Source organism: Pan paniscus, chromosome 3 (assembly GCF_029289425.2).
Source record: "Pan paniscus chromosome 3, NHGRI_mPanPan1-v2.0_pri, whole genome shotgun sequence".
NCBI classification, from domain to species: Eukaryota; Metazoa; Chordata; class Mammalia; order Primates; family Hominidae; genus Pan; species Pan paniscus.
In genome coordinates this window covers 82,535,300-82,553,034 of record NC_073252.2, presented here as the reverse complement: position 1 = coordinate 82,553,034, position 17,735 = coordinate 82,535,300, and the positions used below count along the sequence as shown (strand labels likewise).

The following is a 17,735-nucleotide window of genomic DNA, read 5'->3' as shown; positions in this document are numbered from 1 at the left end:
TCTGAGCTTTTGTCCTTTGATAAAAGGCAAGATCACAACGTATATTTAGATGGCATTTTATAAACATTGAGGTTTATACCTGAATTTTTGTAATTGTTGAGCATTAGTGAAATCCTACCTTTTGGCAAGATGTAGGGTACAAATGTTCAATGTTTTATTTAAATGAAAACAAGTTCTTTAATAATAAGCTGAGTTAGAAGTAGGCTTTATAAAAAAAACTTCTGCAATTTGAAAGACCCAATAATTACATACCCCTAAATAAAAATGTATTTTTTTCCCACATAGGGGTGAGTTGAAACCATATTGATAAGCAGTCTAAAGCTTTTGTTTGTTTGTTTTTAAAAATACTGGCAGAGAAGTAGGTAGTAGGTTCTTCACTCACTCAGCAAATATGTATTCAATACCTATTTTGTGTGCCAAGAGTTGAATGCAAACTGTTATGTAAAACAGACATTGCTCAATACCTTCATGGAGAATTTGGTCATTTCTAATCTCTAATAGTGAATTAAAGAAATAAAGAGAGATGGAGAGAGAGAGGACAGGTGGGAGTGTAGAAAGGTGGAAGGGTGAAGGGGATGGAGAGTAAGACTGTAAAGGAGGAACGTCCACAAAATTTGAACTATGTGGTATCTTGTCAAAACTTCAAGATGAAACAGTTATAAAGTATATTCTTAGATTCATTAATTAGTAGGTTTGTTTTGTTGTTAAATTAGGTAAAAACTGAATGAAAGCTACCCAAAATGATATTTTTTTGGTGGTATTGGTGGAAAGAATTATTAGTCTTAAGCCATTCTGTCTGGCCATGGTTATAGATCTGTGCCAGTTGTTCATCAAAATTTCTTCAGTTTATTGCAATAAAAGTAAGTAAACTGTATCATCTACATTATAGTTTTTATCTTTTTCCTAATTTCTATACAATTTTATAGAATTCATGGTTCATGATAAATAAAGGACTTATCTAGTTATACTTTTATCTTACTATACTTTGAATAACTGGAGGTTGGAATGAATTCTCACCCCACAACTTTAACAATAAAAAGCCATAGACTTAAAGAATATTAATGCTAGAAGGAATTTAAGGGATTATCATTTGTCCACATTTCGTAGGTGTAAGGCTGAGATCTAATGAAATATTTTGTCAAGAGTTTATAGGAACATATAGAGGAGGCCTACATAGAAAGTGGTTGAGTACTTTGAATGAAAATACCAAAATGTCTGTTTATGAGATATGTTTAAAATCCATCTGTATTTTTAAGATGAAGCACATGCTGTGCAATCAGTTTAGTTCATAGGTAAAGAGCATTATTTCTAATCTTGATTGCAGCAATTTCCTGCAAGTTTTGGCTGGTACTATTTTTGACTTTTGAGGCTATGAGCTCTGCTGTGCTTGGCTCACTGTTGGAATTTCATCAGTAGTGTTTATGAGTCATGTGAGCTGATAGCCATAAAGCTTAGCCTGAGTAAGCTATAATGTTCCGCCAATGGTGGTAGGGGTCAGAATGTGAGAGAGACGTAAGGATTTGAAATCAGCTGCTAGAGTTGGTGTTATTGCTGGGGAACATGATGATACTAGCAGAACCAAGTAGCTCAACATAAAGCAAAGAACAGGGATTAAAATTGTTCATTAACCAGCACACATAATCATTCTTCTGGTAAAGGACTTAGGACTTTTTTGCCTCTAATATTTTCAAGTGATGATACAGAACAAACGTCTTTAAGTGATTTATTTGGAATTTGTTCCTTGTGAATTGTATGCTTTCTATAATCTTTAAACTGGGTGATTTTGATCTTTAATAAAAAAAGCATAATTGACCAATATGATAGGCATTATTAATATTAGTTGGTTATTTCATGTTGATGGATGATTCTTATTTTAGTAGTATACACCATGGTGACAGCAGATAAACAACAGTAAAGCAAAACATTGTTTGGGACTCTTATTCAAGCAACTGATTTTCTATTGGATCTTATTTAAAGCTTTATTTTGGAAACAGGAGAGCAACATTTTATAAAGCAAATACTGCCATACTCTAATAAATAAATCTTGCAGAGAAAGAAAAAGACATAAAAGAAACATTATTTAATGCAAAGCTATGTTTTGCTATTGTGTTTCTGGTCAGTGGTTTTATATAGTACTTGAGAAAACTCATCACCCCTTGTTGTCCAGTGCAATTACATGGTGTTGGTATATACAAAGAAAGACTTTTGTAAATTTTCTGTAATGCTAGTTTGTTCAAAGCCTACAGGGAAATCATTTTTAAAATGTTTTATTTGTATGTGAGATTTAACAAGAAAATTAAGTTCTATAAAAAAAGTTCTTATAAATTTTTGTGATCTCTTTCAATTGTTACTTCTAAAGGACAAGCAATTCCATGATATGTGTGTTTCTCCCACATCGCTTTGTAATCTCTCAATTGCATTTACTACGAAATTATTTATAAAACCACAAGGCATTAGAATAGAAAAGAGGAAAAGAGATTGACATTTTTTTAGATTACAGATATTAAATACTATTATTCTGAAGCCAAAAATAACTAATTGGTAAATATCAATGGAAAATGAATATGCATTATCAAAAAGTTAATTTTTATTATATCCAGTTGAAAAGATATTTCTTTAAGGCTATCAGGGAAGCTTTAGGCAGGCTTAGGAGTTGAAATCTTCAAAAATATATTTTTAAATAATCTATTTTTTTCTACTTATAAAGAAAAAATGTATCTATTATTATGAATTTATATAAATAAAATTACTTATAACTTTTCAAACACCACTCATTTTAAGATTTTATCATTATAATTATGTGATAATATAAAATATTGATTAACCTCCATAACTGAAAAGTATTTAATTTTTTCTAATTATTTTCACTTTTATTATATCAGTAGTTCTGTGTTATAGCTGATAATGTAGGAATACTCATTTTTAGTAATAAAAGAAGAGATTTTATGGCTAGGTTGAGATTGTTCCTATCCCAGACCAATGATTATTTTAATGTCATTGTGGGCCATGACCAAACATTTCCTTCTCATCCCAAAGTACCGATTCTGCTTACAAATAGTATTAATGTATATTTGCATTCTGGCAAATGACCAGATATATCTGCATTACCATTTCAAAATAGAGGCAAAGTAAAGGAAATATATTTTGGGGAATAATAGAGTGCAATAGAATATCTGCCTTTAGCCCTTCCACTAAGGATTTTATAAACTAATTAGCAAGCATAGTCATGATTAATGCTGTTAATTATCCAGCTTTTCTTGCAGTGACAAAGTTGTAGTATACTTCCCAACACGTCAGAGCTAGATATGGCTATGTGAGATTTTTCTTAAGAACATATAAGCAGAAATGGCATGTATACCATTCCAGCTGAAGCATTAAATAATGGTTCATTTTTTTTTCCTGTTTTTTTGAATCTCTGGCTTCACATGGGAACTGGAAATGTTTAGAGATGGTGACTACCCTTTCTAAATGTACTGACTGAGGAATATAACAAGCAGAACATCTTAATGTCCTCATGTATGTAGAACATACATTTTTTATTAGCATACAGTAAAATTATCTTATTTTTGGTGTGTGTTTTTGTGGGTTTCTTTAGATTTATTGATTGGGTTTAATAATACCAACATGGTCAGTATAGAGAATAGTTCCCTCATCTCCAAAAATTCTTTCTTGCTGTAATTTCATAGTCAGTCACTCTCCTCTGAGTTAATCTTTGGTAACTATCAATATTTTCTCTGTTCTTACAGTTTAATCTTCTTTATAATGTTATTTGAGATGGAACTACACAGAACACAACTTTTTGATACTGGCTTTAGTCACTCAGCATAATGCCTTTCAGATTCATTCATGTGTTATGTGTTATCCAAAACTTTCATTTTTGAGCATCCATTGCTTTTCATTTTTGAGTAGCCTTCCACTATATGAATGGACCAGTTTGTTTATCCATTGACCTATTAAAGGGCATTTTGATGGTTTCCAGTTTTAAGATGATTACAAATAAAGATGGTAGATACCTTGTTTACAGTCTATTTTTGGAACATGTATTCAGATTCTCTGAAGGGATAATAGAATATATGCATATATGAAAGGGAGTTTACTAAGGAGATTTGACCCATAGGATCACAAGGTGAATTCACACAATAGGCCATCTACAAGTTGACGAGCAAGGAAGCAAGTAGTGACTCAGTCTGAGTCCCAAAACCTCAAAAACAGGGAAGACGACAGTGCAGCCTTAAGTCTTTGGCAGAAGGCCTGAGAGCCACTGATGTAAGTCCAAGGGTCCAAAAGCCAAAGAACTTGGAGTCTGATGTTTGAGGGCAGGAAGCATCCAGCACGGGGAGAAAGACGAAGACCAGAAGATTCAGCAAGTCAGCTTCTCCCCTTTTCTTCTGCCTGCTTTATTCTAGTGGTGCTGGCAGTTGATTGTATGATGCCCACCCACACTGAGGGTGAGTCTGCATCTCCCAGTCCACTGACTCAAATGTTAATCTCTTTTGACAACACCTTCACAGACACACCCATGAATGATACTTTGCATCCCTCAATGCAATCAAGTTGACACTTAATATTAACCAACACAACTTCTATATTTAGAAGTAGAATTGCTGGGCCGTATGGTAAGTGTATGTGTAATTTTGCAAGAAATCCTCAAACTTCCAGTGCAGCTATACAATTTTGCTTTCCCACCAGCAATGTATGAGAGTTGCGGTTGCTCTGCATCCTCGAAAGCACTTGATATTGTAAGCTCTTATAAATTTATTTTAACAATTGTGTAGTAGTATCTCATTATAGTTTTAATTTGCATTTTTCAAATGGATTATGTTAAATATATTTTCATGTACTTATTTTCCATCTGCATTTTTCATGTCCTTACCATTTACATATTTTTGGTCAAGTGTCGGCTAAAGACTTGTCCATTTTTTTAACTGACTTGTTTATGTTCTTCATAGTGAGTTTTGAGAATGTTTTTGTATATTCTGGATATAAGATATGCAATGGCAAATATTTTCTCCCAGTCTGTAGATTGTCTGTTTATTCTCTTGCTAGTGTCTTTCACTGAGCGAAAGTTTTAATTGTGATAAAGTCCAGTTATCAATATTTTTCTTTTAGATATCTATTTTTGTTGCCATGTCTAAGGCTTTTTTTTTTTTTTTGCCTAATCTAAGATTGTAAAGATTTTCTCCAAGATCGTCTTCTCTAAAATTTTATAGTTTTTCTTTCATATCTATGACTCATTTATGCAAGTTTTATTTAACATTTTTTATTAGTCTTTTGATTTTTCAAATTATGTAACTGAGGTATGATTGACATAATTAAAACAGGATGTATTTAATGTATACCACTTGATAAGTTTGGTGCTTTTGGTGGTTTGTTGAGAGAATCAGGGTTTTTTTTTTTTTAATTTGGATGTCCATTTGTTCTGATACTATTTGATTAAAAAAATGCTTTCTCTATTGAATTGCCTTTGCACCACTTACAAAACTCAGTTGACTAAAGCTAGGTGAAGTGGCACATGCCTATAGTCCCAGCTCTTCAGGAGACTAAGGCAGGAGGATTGTTGAGCCCAGGAGTTTGAAGCCAGTCTTGGAAACATTCCAAGACTCCATGTCTGTAATATAAAGTCATGGATTTATGCATTTAAGATTTTTTATGAGAAAATTATTTTGATTACTGTACCTTTATAGTTATTGCTAAAGTTGGTTAATGTATATCCTCCAACTTTTGCCTTTTTTTCCAGAATTCTTTTTGTTACTGTAGTTTATTTGACTTTCAATATAAATTTTAGAATCAGCTTGTTGATACCTCCAATAAGGCTTTCTGAAACTTGGTTAGAATTGCAGTGAAGATATAGATAAGTTTTATAAATTAGGAAAATTGATATTGTGGCTATGCTTTTGCAATATGTGAACATGATACATTTCCACTTATTTAGGTTTTCCTTGGTATTTTTTCATTAATATTTTATAGTTTTAAAGATATTGTGAATAAGGAAATTGTATTTCTTCTTTTTCAATTGGCTAGACTTTTATTTACTTTTCTTAATGGGATCATTGACAGTAGACATCCTTGCCTTGTTCCCAGTCTTAGAACGCATTCAATCTTTCATCACAAATACAATGTTTGCTTTAGGATTTGTTCATTTTTATAGAGACCTTTTATTCATTTTGCCAAATTTTCTGACAAAATTTACATTTTATTTAGATTAAAATAAACTGTACTAAATTTATTTATTTTTTTAATACGGAAGTATTTTCTGTATTTTTTCCAGATAAAACATAAAACACCTATTTTTACAGGTTTTCCAGGTTTGGCTTATGAATCAAGATGAGGCATTAGATATAGTTATGACAAAAAAAATGGAAGAAAACAGACACGTCAGATATACGTATCCATGGCCTCTGATTCTGCCTTGACCATGAAACCTATATTTTCAACATATACTGACTAAAAAGCTTATGATATGGCCTCAACAAAATAATGTAAATAGCAACAAGAAGTTTACAACTGGAGTTTGAACGGAAGAGTCTGCCATTTTTGTCCCACATCTTGTTGTTGCTGTTTACATTCCTTTGTTGAGCCTACATCTCCATAAGCTGTTTAGCCAGCATATGTTGAAAACTTAGCAATGGTGGACTCTTCCATTTAAACTTTAATTGTAAACTTGTTCTTTTAAGTTCATTTGATAAAGACAAAATCCACACTGAAATCCTTGTTTGGTGAGCTTTGTAAGTGTCTTTCTCTGGTAATTTCTTTAACTGTTTATTATAGATTATGAACAACATATTTAAAACTTCTACTAGTCAAAAGCCAATTGTGGATTTCACTGTAATATTTTATGATATGTATTTTGTCTTGCCACAACTCCTCAAAATTTATTTCTTAAAAGAATTGATAATTCAATACCCAATAACTCGATGTGCAGTGGAAATAAATGTTATGTCTAAAATGGATTAACCTAAACAATTCCAGAGTGATGCTAGCAGGGATCACACGAAAGTGAAACACAGCACTTTCCATACTATATTCTGGAAGAACAGAATATAGTTCCAAACATTTTACCTCTAATCTTTAAGACATATTTTAAAAGTCTCTTAGGCATTTTCACTGGTTTCTGAATTATCCACAGGAAGCTGTTAGTTGTATAGAGTTTGATATATGTACTCCCAATTAAGTCTGGTGTGTTTTATATCAAAAGTTTTGTTAAGTAAAGCTGAGTTACTCAACCTTTGTTCCATCAAAGTGTTTAAGTATGCTTTCAGACACTTTCATAGATTTTCATAGCACTTATTCTCAATCTTTGTCACAGAAAGAATACACAGGTCCTTTAACGATCCATATATATTAGGAAAAAAAGATGTCAGGCAGGTGGAATGCTTCATACATGGGGGACAGAAGTCCTATATCTTTACTCTGTTTTTCCATATGACTCTTCAACAAGGAAGCTCAGCTGAGAGCATGTCTGGACTGGGTAAGTGACACTTCTGTACTTGTCAGCATGGTGTTCCTCAGATGTACTGAATTTAAGCTGTCCTATGACTGAAGGTACCAGAAATAAGCATATCATAGTTCTGAGGTACTGTTCTGAGAACATATCTTTGAGGTACTCTTCTGAGAATATATCTTTCAGTTTCTGAAAAATGTGCTCCACAGTTGGAACACTTAGGGTTTCTTTATAAAAACTCTCAGAGGTCAGTTGAGGTGCCATGTTACCTTGCTAAGCTCTATGGAATTTCCCAGGGAGTTTTATTTGACTATCAAGTTTGGTTACCAAATCTGTGGCTTCCTCAAACTGAAAATAATGATAGACTTCAATATCTTCCATCACTTCATTGAACGAATGTAGTACTGCAGTCAAACTACTGCCTACAAAGACGATATCAGAGGTGTGACCCTGGAGATTTCTTCAAAGGGTTCATGTAAAGGACTTTTTAAAATAACAATGGTAACAACGAAATCAAAGTCTGTTGCTGCACTACAGAGGACAAATTCTTGGCTGGATACTCAGTCATCTCATCTAATATTGCATCATCATTTATATCATTTAAACACAAAGAAGTGCTAGCATGAGGTCCACTAAAATTTCAAAAGCATCATGCCTGCCTGTTCAATGGGAATACCAGATTTCCTTTAGTAATTTACCCTTTTCTCCACTGTTTTGAAAAAGAGCAGAAATGACACTGTCAACTCCTAAAAGCAGTTGTGATTGATGGAAAAAATGAAGAAACTTCTGCAGTTGTTCCTAATGCAACAGACAAACCCATAATAGGCACTGATTTTGTCAATCACATACATATTTAAGGCACAGGAAAGGCAGGGCGGGTAGATACCTTGAGGATATTTTTCTAAAAGTCTAGGAGAAACAACTTTCATTTTGGAAGAGAATCCATTGTACACAATGTAAACTTGGCCATGACAATAATACTCCATATTTAGTCCCCATTTCTCAGTTATGGTAGTGTGAAATTTCACAGCCAAAATTTCTGCTTCAGCTTCATAAGGCAGGAAGCCCACAGATTCCTCTCTCAGGTTATGCGATTCATAAACAAACCTCTCCAACACAAGTGGGCACTCTTCCCCTGATATGTCCACTACATTGTCAGTGATGGCTGTGTTTGGATATTTGACCCTCCAAATGTCATGTTAAAATGTGATGCCCTATGTTAAAGGTGGGGACCAACAGGGGGTGTTTGGGTCATGGGGTAAATCTCTCATGAATCATGTAGTGCCATCCTTGTGTAATGTGTGAGTTCTTGCTGTCTTAGTTTCTACAACAGCTTCTTGTTGAAAGGGACCTGGCACCTCCCTCCCCTCTCTTTTTCCAGTCATGTTATCTCTGCATGCACCAGCTCCCCTTTTCCTTCCATCCTGAGTGGAAACAGGCTGAGTCCCTCGCCAGACACAGATGGTGGTGCCATGCTTCTTGTACAGCCTGCAGAACCATAGGCCAAATAATCCTCTTTTCTTTATAAGTTACCCAGCCTCAGGTATTCCTTTATAGCAACACAAACTGACAAAGAGTGATAATGACAAGGAAGTGTGAAATTCTCACTTCTCTTAGAGTTTCTTCCCTAATACAGCTCTCACAGATCTCTAGCATATGATTCTACTGTGTTTCCAAACAGAACAGTGTGTTGTGTTAGCCACTGTTGTCTCAGAGTGCTTTCTTCGGACCTCTTCACCAGAATTTATCTGGCACTCCAGCAGTGCTTGACAGTCATCAGGAGTAAAATTACCTTCTGGGGTTTCATCACCCCAGAAGGAATGTTTAGCTTTCCCTTAAGAATCAAAATTTCAAATAAAGACTTTATGTTTAGCTTTCCCATGAGAATCAAAACTTCAAATAGAGACTTTATGTATTTTTTTGTTTTCCTTCTTGTCAAAGATTAGAGGTAAAATGTTCTAATCTGTTCTTCATCCCCTTCTCTGCACTGGGGTAGTGAGCATTGCTGTTACTGGTTTCTGTGTGTGTGTGTGTGTGTGTGTGTGTGCGTGTGTGTGTGTATATGTGTGTGTGCATTTTCCTCTTCAATGTTGTGAACATTTTCTGCTTTATGTGTTCTGATTTCATCTTCACTCAATTCTTTTATTCATTTTCCCTGTCATTTAGATTGTTTAAATGACTAAGATCAACTATTGTTGGTATTACATTATCTTAAATAACTATCCTATAAGCACTAGTTCTATAGATCATAAGAGGTCTCAAAGTAGTTGGCACATACTTGACAATGTTTTTTTAGTTGATCAGATGTTTTCTCTTCTGTCCACTCTCTTGCAATTTACCTGTTTCTGGCATCTGGCTGGATCCGGTGGGAAACTGGAAAAAGCCAAGTCAAACTGTATGCTCTTTTGCAGTACAATTGGTGGCAGTGCAGACCTCACCTACCTTCTGTTGTGCTCAGCCTTCTTTTCCTTGCCTTCTCAGGGCAGCCTGCTGGACACAGGGGCCCAGGAGAGGAGAATGTGTTGCTGTATTTTAACAGACCTTTTTTTTTTTTTTTTTTTTTGGGATGGAGTCTCACTCTGTCACCCAGGCTGGAGTGCAGTGCCATGATCTCAGCTCACTGCAGCCTCCACCTCCTGGGTTCAAGTGATTTTCCCACCTCAAACCCTCGAGTAGCTAGGACTATATCTGGGACCACCACAACTGGATAATTTTTGTATTTTTAGTAGAGACAGCATTCCGCCATGTTGGGCAGGCTGGTCTCCAACTCCTGGCTTCAAGTCATCCGCAAGTCGGCCTCCCAAAGTGCTGGGATTACAGGAGTGAGCCACCACACCCAGCTGTATATCTTCTTTATTTTGTTAATATGATGAGCTATAGATTGAATTTTGAATGTTGACCCAACTTTGTATTTCTGGAAAAAATATCACTAGGTTATGTTTGATGTAGTATTCTTTTTATATGTTGATATATTTAATTTGAAAATAATTCATTGTAGATTTTTGCATCTATGTTCAAAATAAATATTGGTCTTTTCTTTTACTGGCTGTCTCACATTTTAGTACAAGTAAATATTCCCTTCTTTCTCTAGTCTGGATTCTCCAAAGAAACAGAACTGAGAAGATATATGTGATATATGTATGTGTGTATATTTTATAGAAATTGGATCACATGATTATGGAGACTGAGAAGTCCCACGATCTGCCATCTGCAAGCTGGAGAACCATGAAAGATGGTGGCATAATTCAGTCCAAGTCCTAAAGCCTGTGGGGTGGGTGTTGGGAGGTGATGGTGCAATTCCTTGTCTGAGTCTGAAGGCCAGAGAACTAGGAGCATTGATATCTAAGGGCAGAAGAAGAAGAAGATGGACGTCTCAGCTTAAGAAGAGAGAGCAAATTTGCTCATTCTTTTCATTTTGGTTCTATTTGGGCCCACAATGGGTTGGATAATGTCCACCCACATTGGTGAGAATGATTTTCTTTACACAGTTACTGATTTAAATGCTAATCTCTGCTGGATGTACCCTCACAGACACACCAGAAATAATGTTCTAGCTGCTATCTTGGGCTTTCCTTAGCCCTGTCAAGTGGCACATAAAATTAACCATAACACTCCTTTTCTATTTTCTGGAAGGGATGTATAGAATTGGTGTTATTTCTTCTTTTAATGTTCAGTAGAATTTGCCAGTGAAAATATCTGGGTCTTAAGTTTTCTCTTTTCAAGGTTTTAAAATATGGATTCCATTTAAAAAATATTTGTAGGAATATTTAGGTTTTCTATTTCTTCTCTGCTGAGTTTTGTTATACAAGAGTACCCTGTCTTCAAGAAAATTACATTTTATATAGGGAATAGATGATGTAGTTCCTTACATAACAGTGTGTTATAGGCTAAGGGAAACATAGCCTGGTGAGCAGTAACACTGTGATCCATTATGTATTCCATAATATTGCTAGAACCAGAGAAAATTAATTTAGAATATTAACAAGATTTTATTGTGTAGGAAGAAGAATCCAGAAGAAACTGGAGTAAGTGTCAAGGTCTTCAACATATGATTTATGGTTCAGAAAATACTTTTGGTCTTTATAAGAACTGAGTGTTCAGTGAGGAGTTTGATAGAGAAAGCACACTTAAAGATTGAATCAACATGGGAGTGGAGAGAACATGGGAGCCGGGCACAGATTTTCTGTCCACAAGTTGCTATAGGAACATTGAAGAATGAACCATTAGAAAAAAAAATATCCAGATTGCACAACAGGCTTGACTTATTAGATTCAAAATTTGCTTCCTCTTCCAGTACAGTTTTTTTAAAAAAACCAGAGTGGCATTGAGATTGCTGGTAAAATACTTCAGAATTATAACTTGGGAGGACAAGAGAGAAATTTATGACATCACACTATCAGGGACAAAAAAACCCACTATTTTTATAATTAACTTTAAAAATTGATAAACATGTTATATTGAACAGTCAATCAAACAGAAGATTTCTACAAAGTAAATGAAACAAAAAATAATCAATTGATATTCAAAGAATTAAAAAATATTACTATAATTAATAACACTTTTAAGTTAAATGAAATAAAATATCATGTGACTCTAACAGTTTGGTCGAGATACTCTTCTGAGACACGTGAGAGGCCTTGGAACTAAAATAAGATAGACTTTATGAGGTATCTTCCTATTGAGAACACATGACATAAACACATTTCCATGTGATATTGGGGTACAAAATCTAGCATCTTAGAAAAGTACAAGGTAGAAACTGAAGTATGGAGTCATCAAAGAGATAACAAAGAGTAACACTGCAAAGTGAATTTCAGGGATATAACTAGAGATAGCAAAACAAATAGATGAAGGAATGAGTTTGGAAACTCTCATGGATGTTTTACCTGGAGAGATATGTTCAGGTTGGAAGATAGAAGTAGTGTATCACACGGTGGTTTGGGTATAGAACTGCTATTGGCACCACACTCTTTGGATAATTTTGGTCAATCATAATGTTATGAAACAATAAAAGCAGTAGGACATCAAGAAGCCCTAAAATCTTTGATAAATGGTGGTGCTGACAAAGACTTTCTCCTTGCTCAAATTTAGACAGGCTGGTCTGATCCCTGTTTTCAACTAGGTCTTGTCATTATACATTGTCTGTGGGCCGACTAGCCCAGTTTTAGCAAGAATCTCCTGTAAGCCAGTTTGGAAAGAATCCCCCCATCCTTTATATCTGATTATACTCAATATCTCATTAAATTCCTCATCCCCACTCTTGGTATTTGATCATCTTTGGTCTGTGTTCAGTGAAGGGTTTGATAGAGAAACCACACTTAAAAATTGAATCAACATGGGAGGGGAGAGAAAATGGGAACTGGGCACAGATTTTCTGTCTACAAGTTGCTGTAGGAATGGTGAAGAATCCTGTTAATATCAAGAATCCTGTTAAGTCTGTTTAGCAAGAATTCCCCTACCTTGATATCTTCTCTTAGTAATTTCCCATTCACTGACTCCTCCCTTCTGCTCATTTGCTATGAATCCTTAGCTATCTTTGCTTTATTTATTCAAGTTGAACTAACCTTTCTTCCTTACTGCAATAGTCTTGACACTTATTGCAGTAATCCTGAATAAAGTCTCCCTGATAATTTTAGTGTCGGAATAATTATTTCTTTAACAGTGGTCAAAGTAATATCCATGGTGGTTTCCTTCCAATAAAATGACAAAAAGCATAAGAAAAATTTTAACACTGCAATAGGGGTACTCTAAAAATGTCCTAGCAGAAGAAAAAAGTACATACAACCCTTTTCATGCTCTGATCCCTAAACATTGTGCAAGATGCTAGGGTAAGGCCTACTATAGAATGAAAATTAGGTTAAATTGAATTACACATTTTTAAAATCTGACTTAATAAAAACAAGCACGATATCTAGGAACTTTTGGTTACTCACAAAAATTGTTCTAAAATATTTAATGATAATTTGTGAATATGACAGATACATTTGGGAAAAAGTTCTCTTTTACTGATCATTAAGTCTTAGGTTTGACTTTACTCCCTCACCCTAGAGTAAGTATTTCCCTTTTTTTTATCATTGCTTTTGGGTTCTGTATCCAGAACATTCATTTCAGGTACTATTTGCACAGTGGTGAACCAAATAGTCATGTTTTCTGCCCTCTTGCCACAATTAAAAAAGCCATTTGAATTTGACTTATCTAACATCATCTTACAGAAAATTGTGATACATGCATGTTTTCTAACAAATCCAGCACAATTGATTATTTGTTTGGGTATGAAGAATGAAAGGTGATCCCAAATTCTTTTTCCTGAGAAAACAGAAGATTGGAGTGGCATTTCTAAGATTGTTAAGTGATAGGGACTCCAAGTTTTAAGGAAGACATCATGAATTCACTTTTATTGATGTTAGCTTTCAAATTTTAACCACCAAGAGACACTTTTGAGCAGGATAAGCAAGAGACTAGATTCAGAAAAGATATCTAGCTGAGATATTAATTTTGGAATTATCACCAGGTATTTGTATTAAAAAGCATATAACTAAATGGCATCTTCAATAAATTATATTCAAAGCAAGAGGATCAAGGTTATACAAAATAAAAAGGTTGAAGAGAAAAGAATAAAAATCAAAGGGACTGGGAAAGACCCATGGGTAGGGTAGGAAGAAAGCCATGGTATTCTGAAAGCCAAGTTAAGAAAGTATATTAAAGAGAAGGGAGTGGTGGGAACACTTAAAATCTACTCTCTTAGCAATTTTCAAGTGTATAATACATCTTTAATTGTAGTCACCATATTGTATTTCTACACCAGATCTCCTGGACCAATTTGCCCTGCCTAACTGAAATTTTGCATTCTTTGATCAACATCTTCCCAATCAACACAACCCCCCTTATCCCCTCATAACCACCATTCTACTTTCTGCTTCCAATGATATGGTATGTGAGTTAATAAATATGTTAGTTAGCCTGATTTAGTCATCCTGTAACATATACATACATCAAAACAGGATGTTGACACCATAAATGTAAATAATTTTTATTATAATTTTTACTTGTCAAATAAACAAATATAAAAAAGAGGAGAGAGTGATCAATAGTTTCAAACACGGCTGGTAGATTTTTTTTAGCATGAGGACTAAGAGCTATCGTTTTGATTTTGCAATGTGAGATCATCAGAGCCATTGATAAGACCAATTTTAGTAGAGTAGGCTTTAGTAGAAAGCCTAATTGGAGTACACTTATGAGAAACAAAAGAGAAGCATTGGAAATGTGAATATATTCATCTGAGGAAGTTTGCTGCAGAGGTGAATGCAGAAATGGGGCAGTAGTTGGTTGGCAAAAGTGGAGAATGGAGTGACAAGAACATTTATTAATCAGGAGCATGTTTATTTCAAGAGGGTACAAATACCTGCAAATGATGGAACTGATATAGTCAAGTATGAAAGCTTGTCATATAGGGTAAGTCAGAGAGAACTGCTGTAGTAATGATACTGAGACAATATAGAATTTCCTGCATAAATGGGAGGATATATAACAGCATGCATATGTCACCTAAAGTAAGTGGAGGAAAAGCAGAGAAACTGGATGAACATTTACTTATTTATTTATTTTGAGATGGAGTCTTGCTCTTTCACCCAGAAGGGAGTACAGTGGCACGATTTCAGCTCACTGAAGCCTCCGCCTCTGCGATTCAAGTGATTCTCCTGCCTCAGCCTCCTGAGTAGCTGGGATTACAGGCATGCGCCACCACATCCGGCTAATTTTTGTATTTTTACTAGAGACGGGGTTTCACCATGTTGGCCAGGCTGGTCTTGACCTCCTGACCTCAAGTGATCCACCCGCACGCACCTCCCAAAGCGCTGGGATTATAGGCGTGAACCACCGCGCCCAGCCTGGCTGAACATTTAGAGAGCTAGGTTGTTAATGGAAAATCTGAGGGTATTCTCAGCCAGTAGCCAAAAGCAAGAGCTAAATTAGGAGAAATGATGGTGATTTTGTGATTACATATAAAAGCTAGGTGATTTAGTCAGGGTTCTCTAGCGGAACAGAACTAATAGGATATATGTATATATGAAAGAGAGTTTATTAAAGAGAACTGACTCACGTGGTCACAAGGTAAAGTCCCACAATAGGCCGTCTGCAAGTTGAGGAGAAAGGAAGTCAGTAGTGGATCGGTTCCAGCCCCAAAAACTCAAAAGTAGGGAAACTGACAGTGCAGCCTTCAGTCTGTGGCTGAAGGACAAATAGCCCTAGGCAAACCACTTAAGTCCATGAGTCCAAAGGCCAAAGAATCTGGGGTCTGATGTTCAAGGGCAGGAAGCATTCAGCAAAGGAGAAAGATGAAGGCCGGAAGACTCCGCAAGTCAGCTCGTTCCACTTTCTTCTGCCTGTGCTGCAGCTGAGGAGATGGTGCCCACACAGATTAAGAGTGTGTTTGCCTCTCACAGTCCCCTGATTCAAATGTTAATCTCCTTTGACAACACCCTCACAGGCACACCCAGAAACAATACTTTGCATCCTTCAATCCAATCAAGTTGACACTTATTATTAACCATCACACTAGGTTGAAAGTCACAAGTACTCCAAGGGCTAAAATGGGCTTACTTTCTCTCTTTCCCCCCATTCCTTCCAACCCCCTCAAATTGCAAAATGTAAAATCCAACCAAATAGAAAGGTTGGATTTCTCTTTCTCCCCTCCTCTGTCTCTGCTTTCCTTTCTTTCTCATCTGCTGCTAGTCACAGTGAAGAGGATTCAGGATTTTTAATCAATTATCCCCATCTGAAAACAGAGCAGTATTTTTTCCTCCTGGGTGGAGTGGAGAAAGAAGAAGTGCCAAAGAGTTCAGGACGATAATTCCTGTAAATAGAAAAGAGAGAGAAGCCTGAAGGAAAAACAGTAGGCAAAGCTAGACAAACACATCTATGGTAAACAATTAGTTGAAACATCATTGGTTTCAGAAGAGTCGTCTAAGCCATTTATTTTTACTGTAACTCTTTAGATACCAGCATATTTGTTTTCTGATACCACTCCCAGATTATGAAGTCACATCATCATCTACTTTTGAATTTGGACGAAGTCTAAAAAGGAGTCTTCTCTTTTTCTGTGAAAAAAATTGTTGTAGTATAATATCACTCCAAATACTTTTTTGTTAATTTGACCAATATTATGGCAACTAAATACACTAATTTATGAAGTCTGTATAAATGGAATCCCTGGGGAGGGGGGTAATACGTAATTTGCACATCCAAACGTGGCAGACCAGAGTTGCAGCATGCCCTCCTTACGAAACAGATAAGAGGGGCTGCTGGAATACATGGCACACACACAGCACTTCCAAAGTAATCTGTAGAGGGAAATAATTGCTAGTGCCTTTCCAATTCATATAGAGAATTCAGTACATTTTAAAATTAAGGAATATTTATTACTTTTTAAAATTAAAGCTTTCAATATAAAGAAATAACTTCTCTTTTACCAGATTTTGAGGGAAAGAATTTTCCTCAGGCAGACATTAATTTAACAAAATGTTAACTTTTACAGATAAAGTTGACTTGTATTCATAACCACACTCATGAGATAGAGGATCATTTTGAAAATAAACAAGTAGGAATTGATGGCTACTATATCTGAAGGCTTATGGAAAAACAGATGTTTGTTACAATACAGTAGACTCTATTAGCCAGTCTCATGAGTGAAAAGAAGTCTTCTATTCCTCCTCGAGCCTCTTCTCTGGTGGTCAGGAACATTTTCGGATCAAGATGAACATTACTATTTTTGCAAATACCAAGCCATCATTCCAATTCTTCAGTATTGTCCCTGTGGGAGGCAGAATATGTCCTCCCTCAAAGAGGTCTACACCCTAATCCTTGCAAGCTGTAAATATATTACGTTAGGTAGGAAGAAAGGACTTGAAGATCTGATTAAGTTTACTGACCTTGAGAAAAGGAGCATAGCCTGGATTACCTATGTGGGCCACCTTTAATCACATGGCTTATTAAAAGTAGAGAACCTTTCCAAGCTGTGGTCAGAGGGATGTATGAAATAGGAAAAAGGTCAGAGGGAGGCAACATTGCTAGCTTTCAAGATAGAGGAAAGGGACCCTGGCCAAAGAATGTAGGAGGCCTCTAGAATCTAAAAATCAAGGAAATAGAGTCTCACTTGATAACTTCAGAAAGGAACGCAAACCTCTGACTCTGACTTTAGCCCAGTGAGAACCCTGTGAGACTTCTGACCTACAGAACTGTAAGAAACAAATTGGAGTTAAAACTCTAAGCTAGTGATAATATACCCCCTACAGGTAAA

The 17,735-nt window shown here is 35.5% G+C and overlaps 1 pseudogene; it reads right to left on the bottom strand.

Moving 5' to 3' along the window:
- Positions 1-7,091: 7,091 nt before the first annotated feature.
- Positions 7,092-17,179, bottom strand: LOC100987576 (52 kDa repressor of the inhibitor of the protein kinase-like; annotated as a pseudogene).
- Positions 17,180-17,735: the final 556 nt, after the last annotated feature.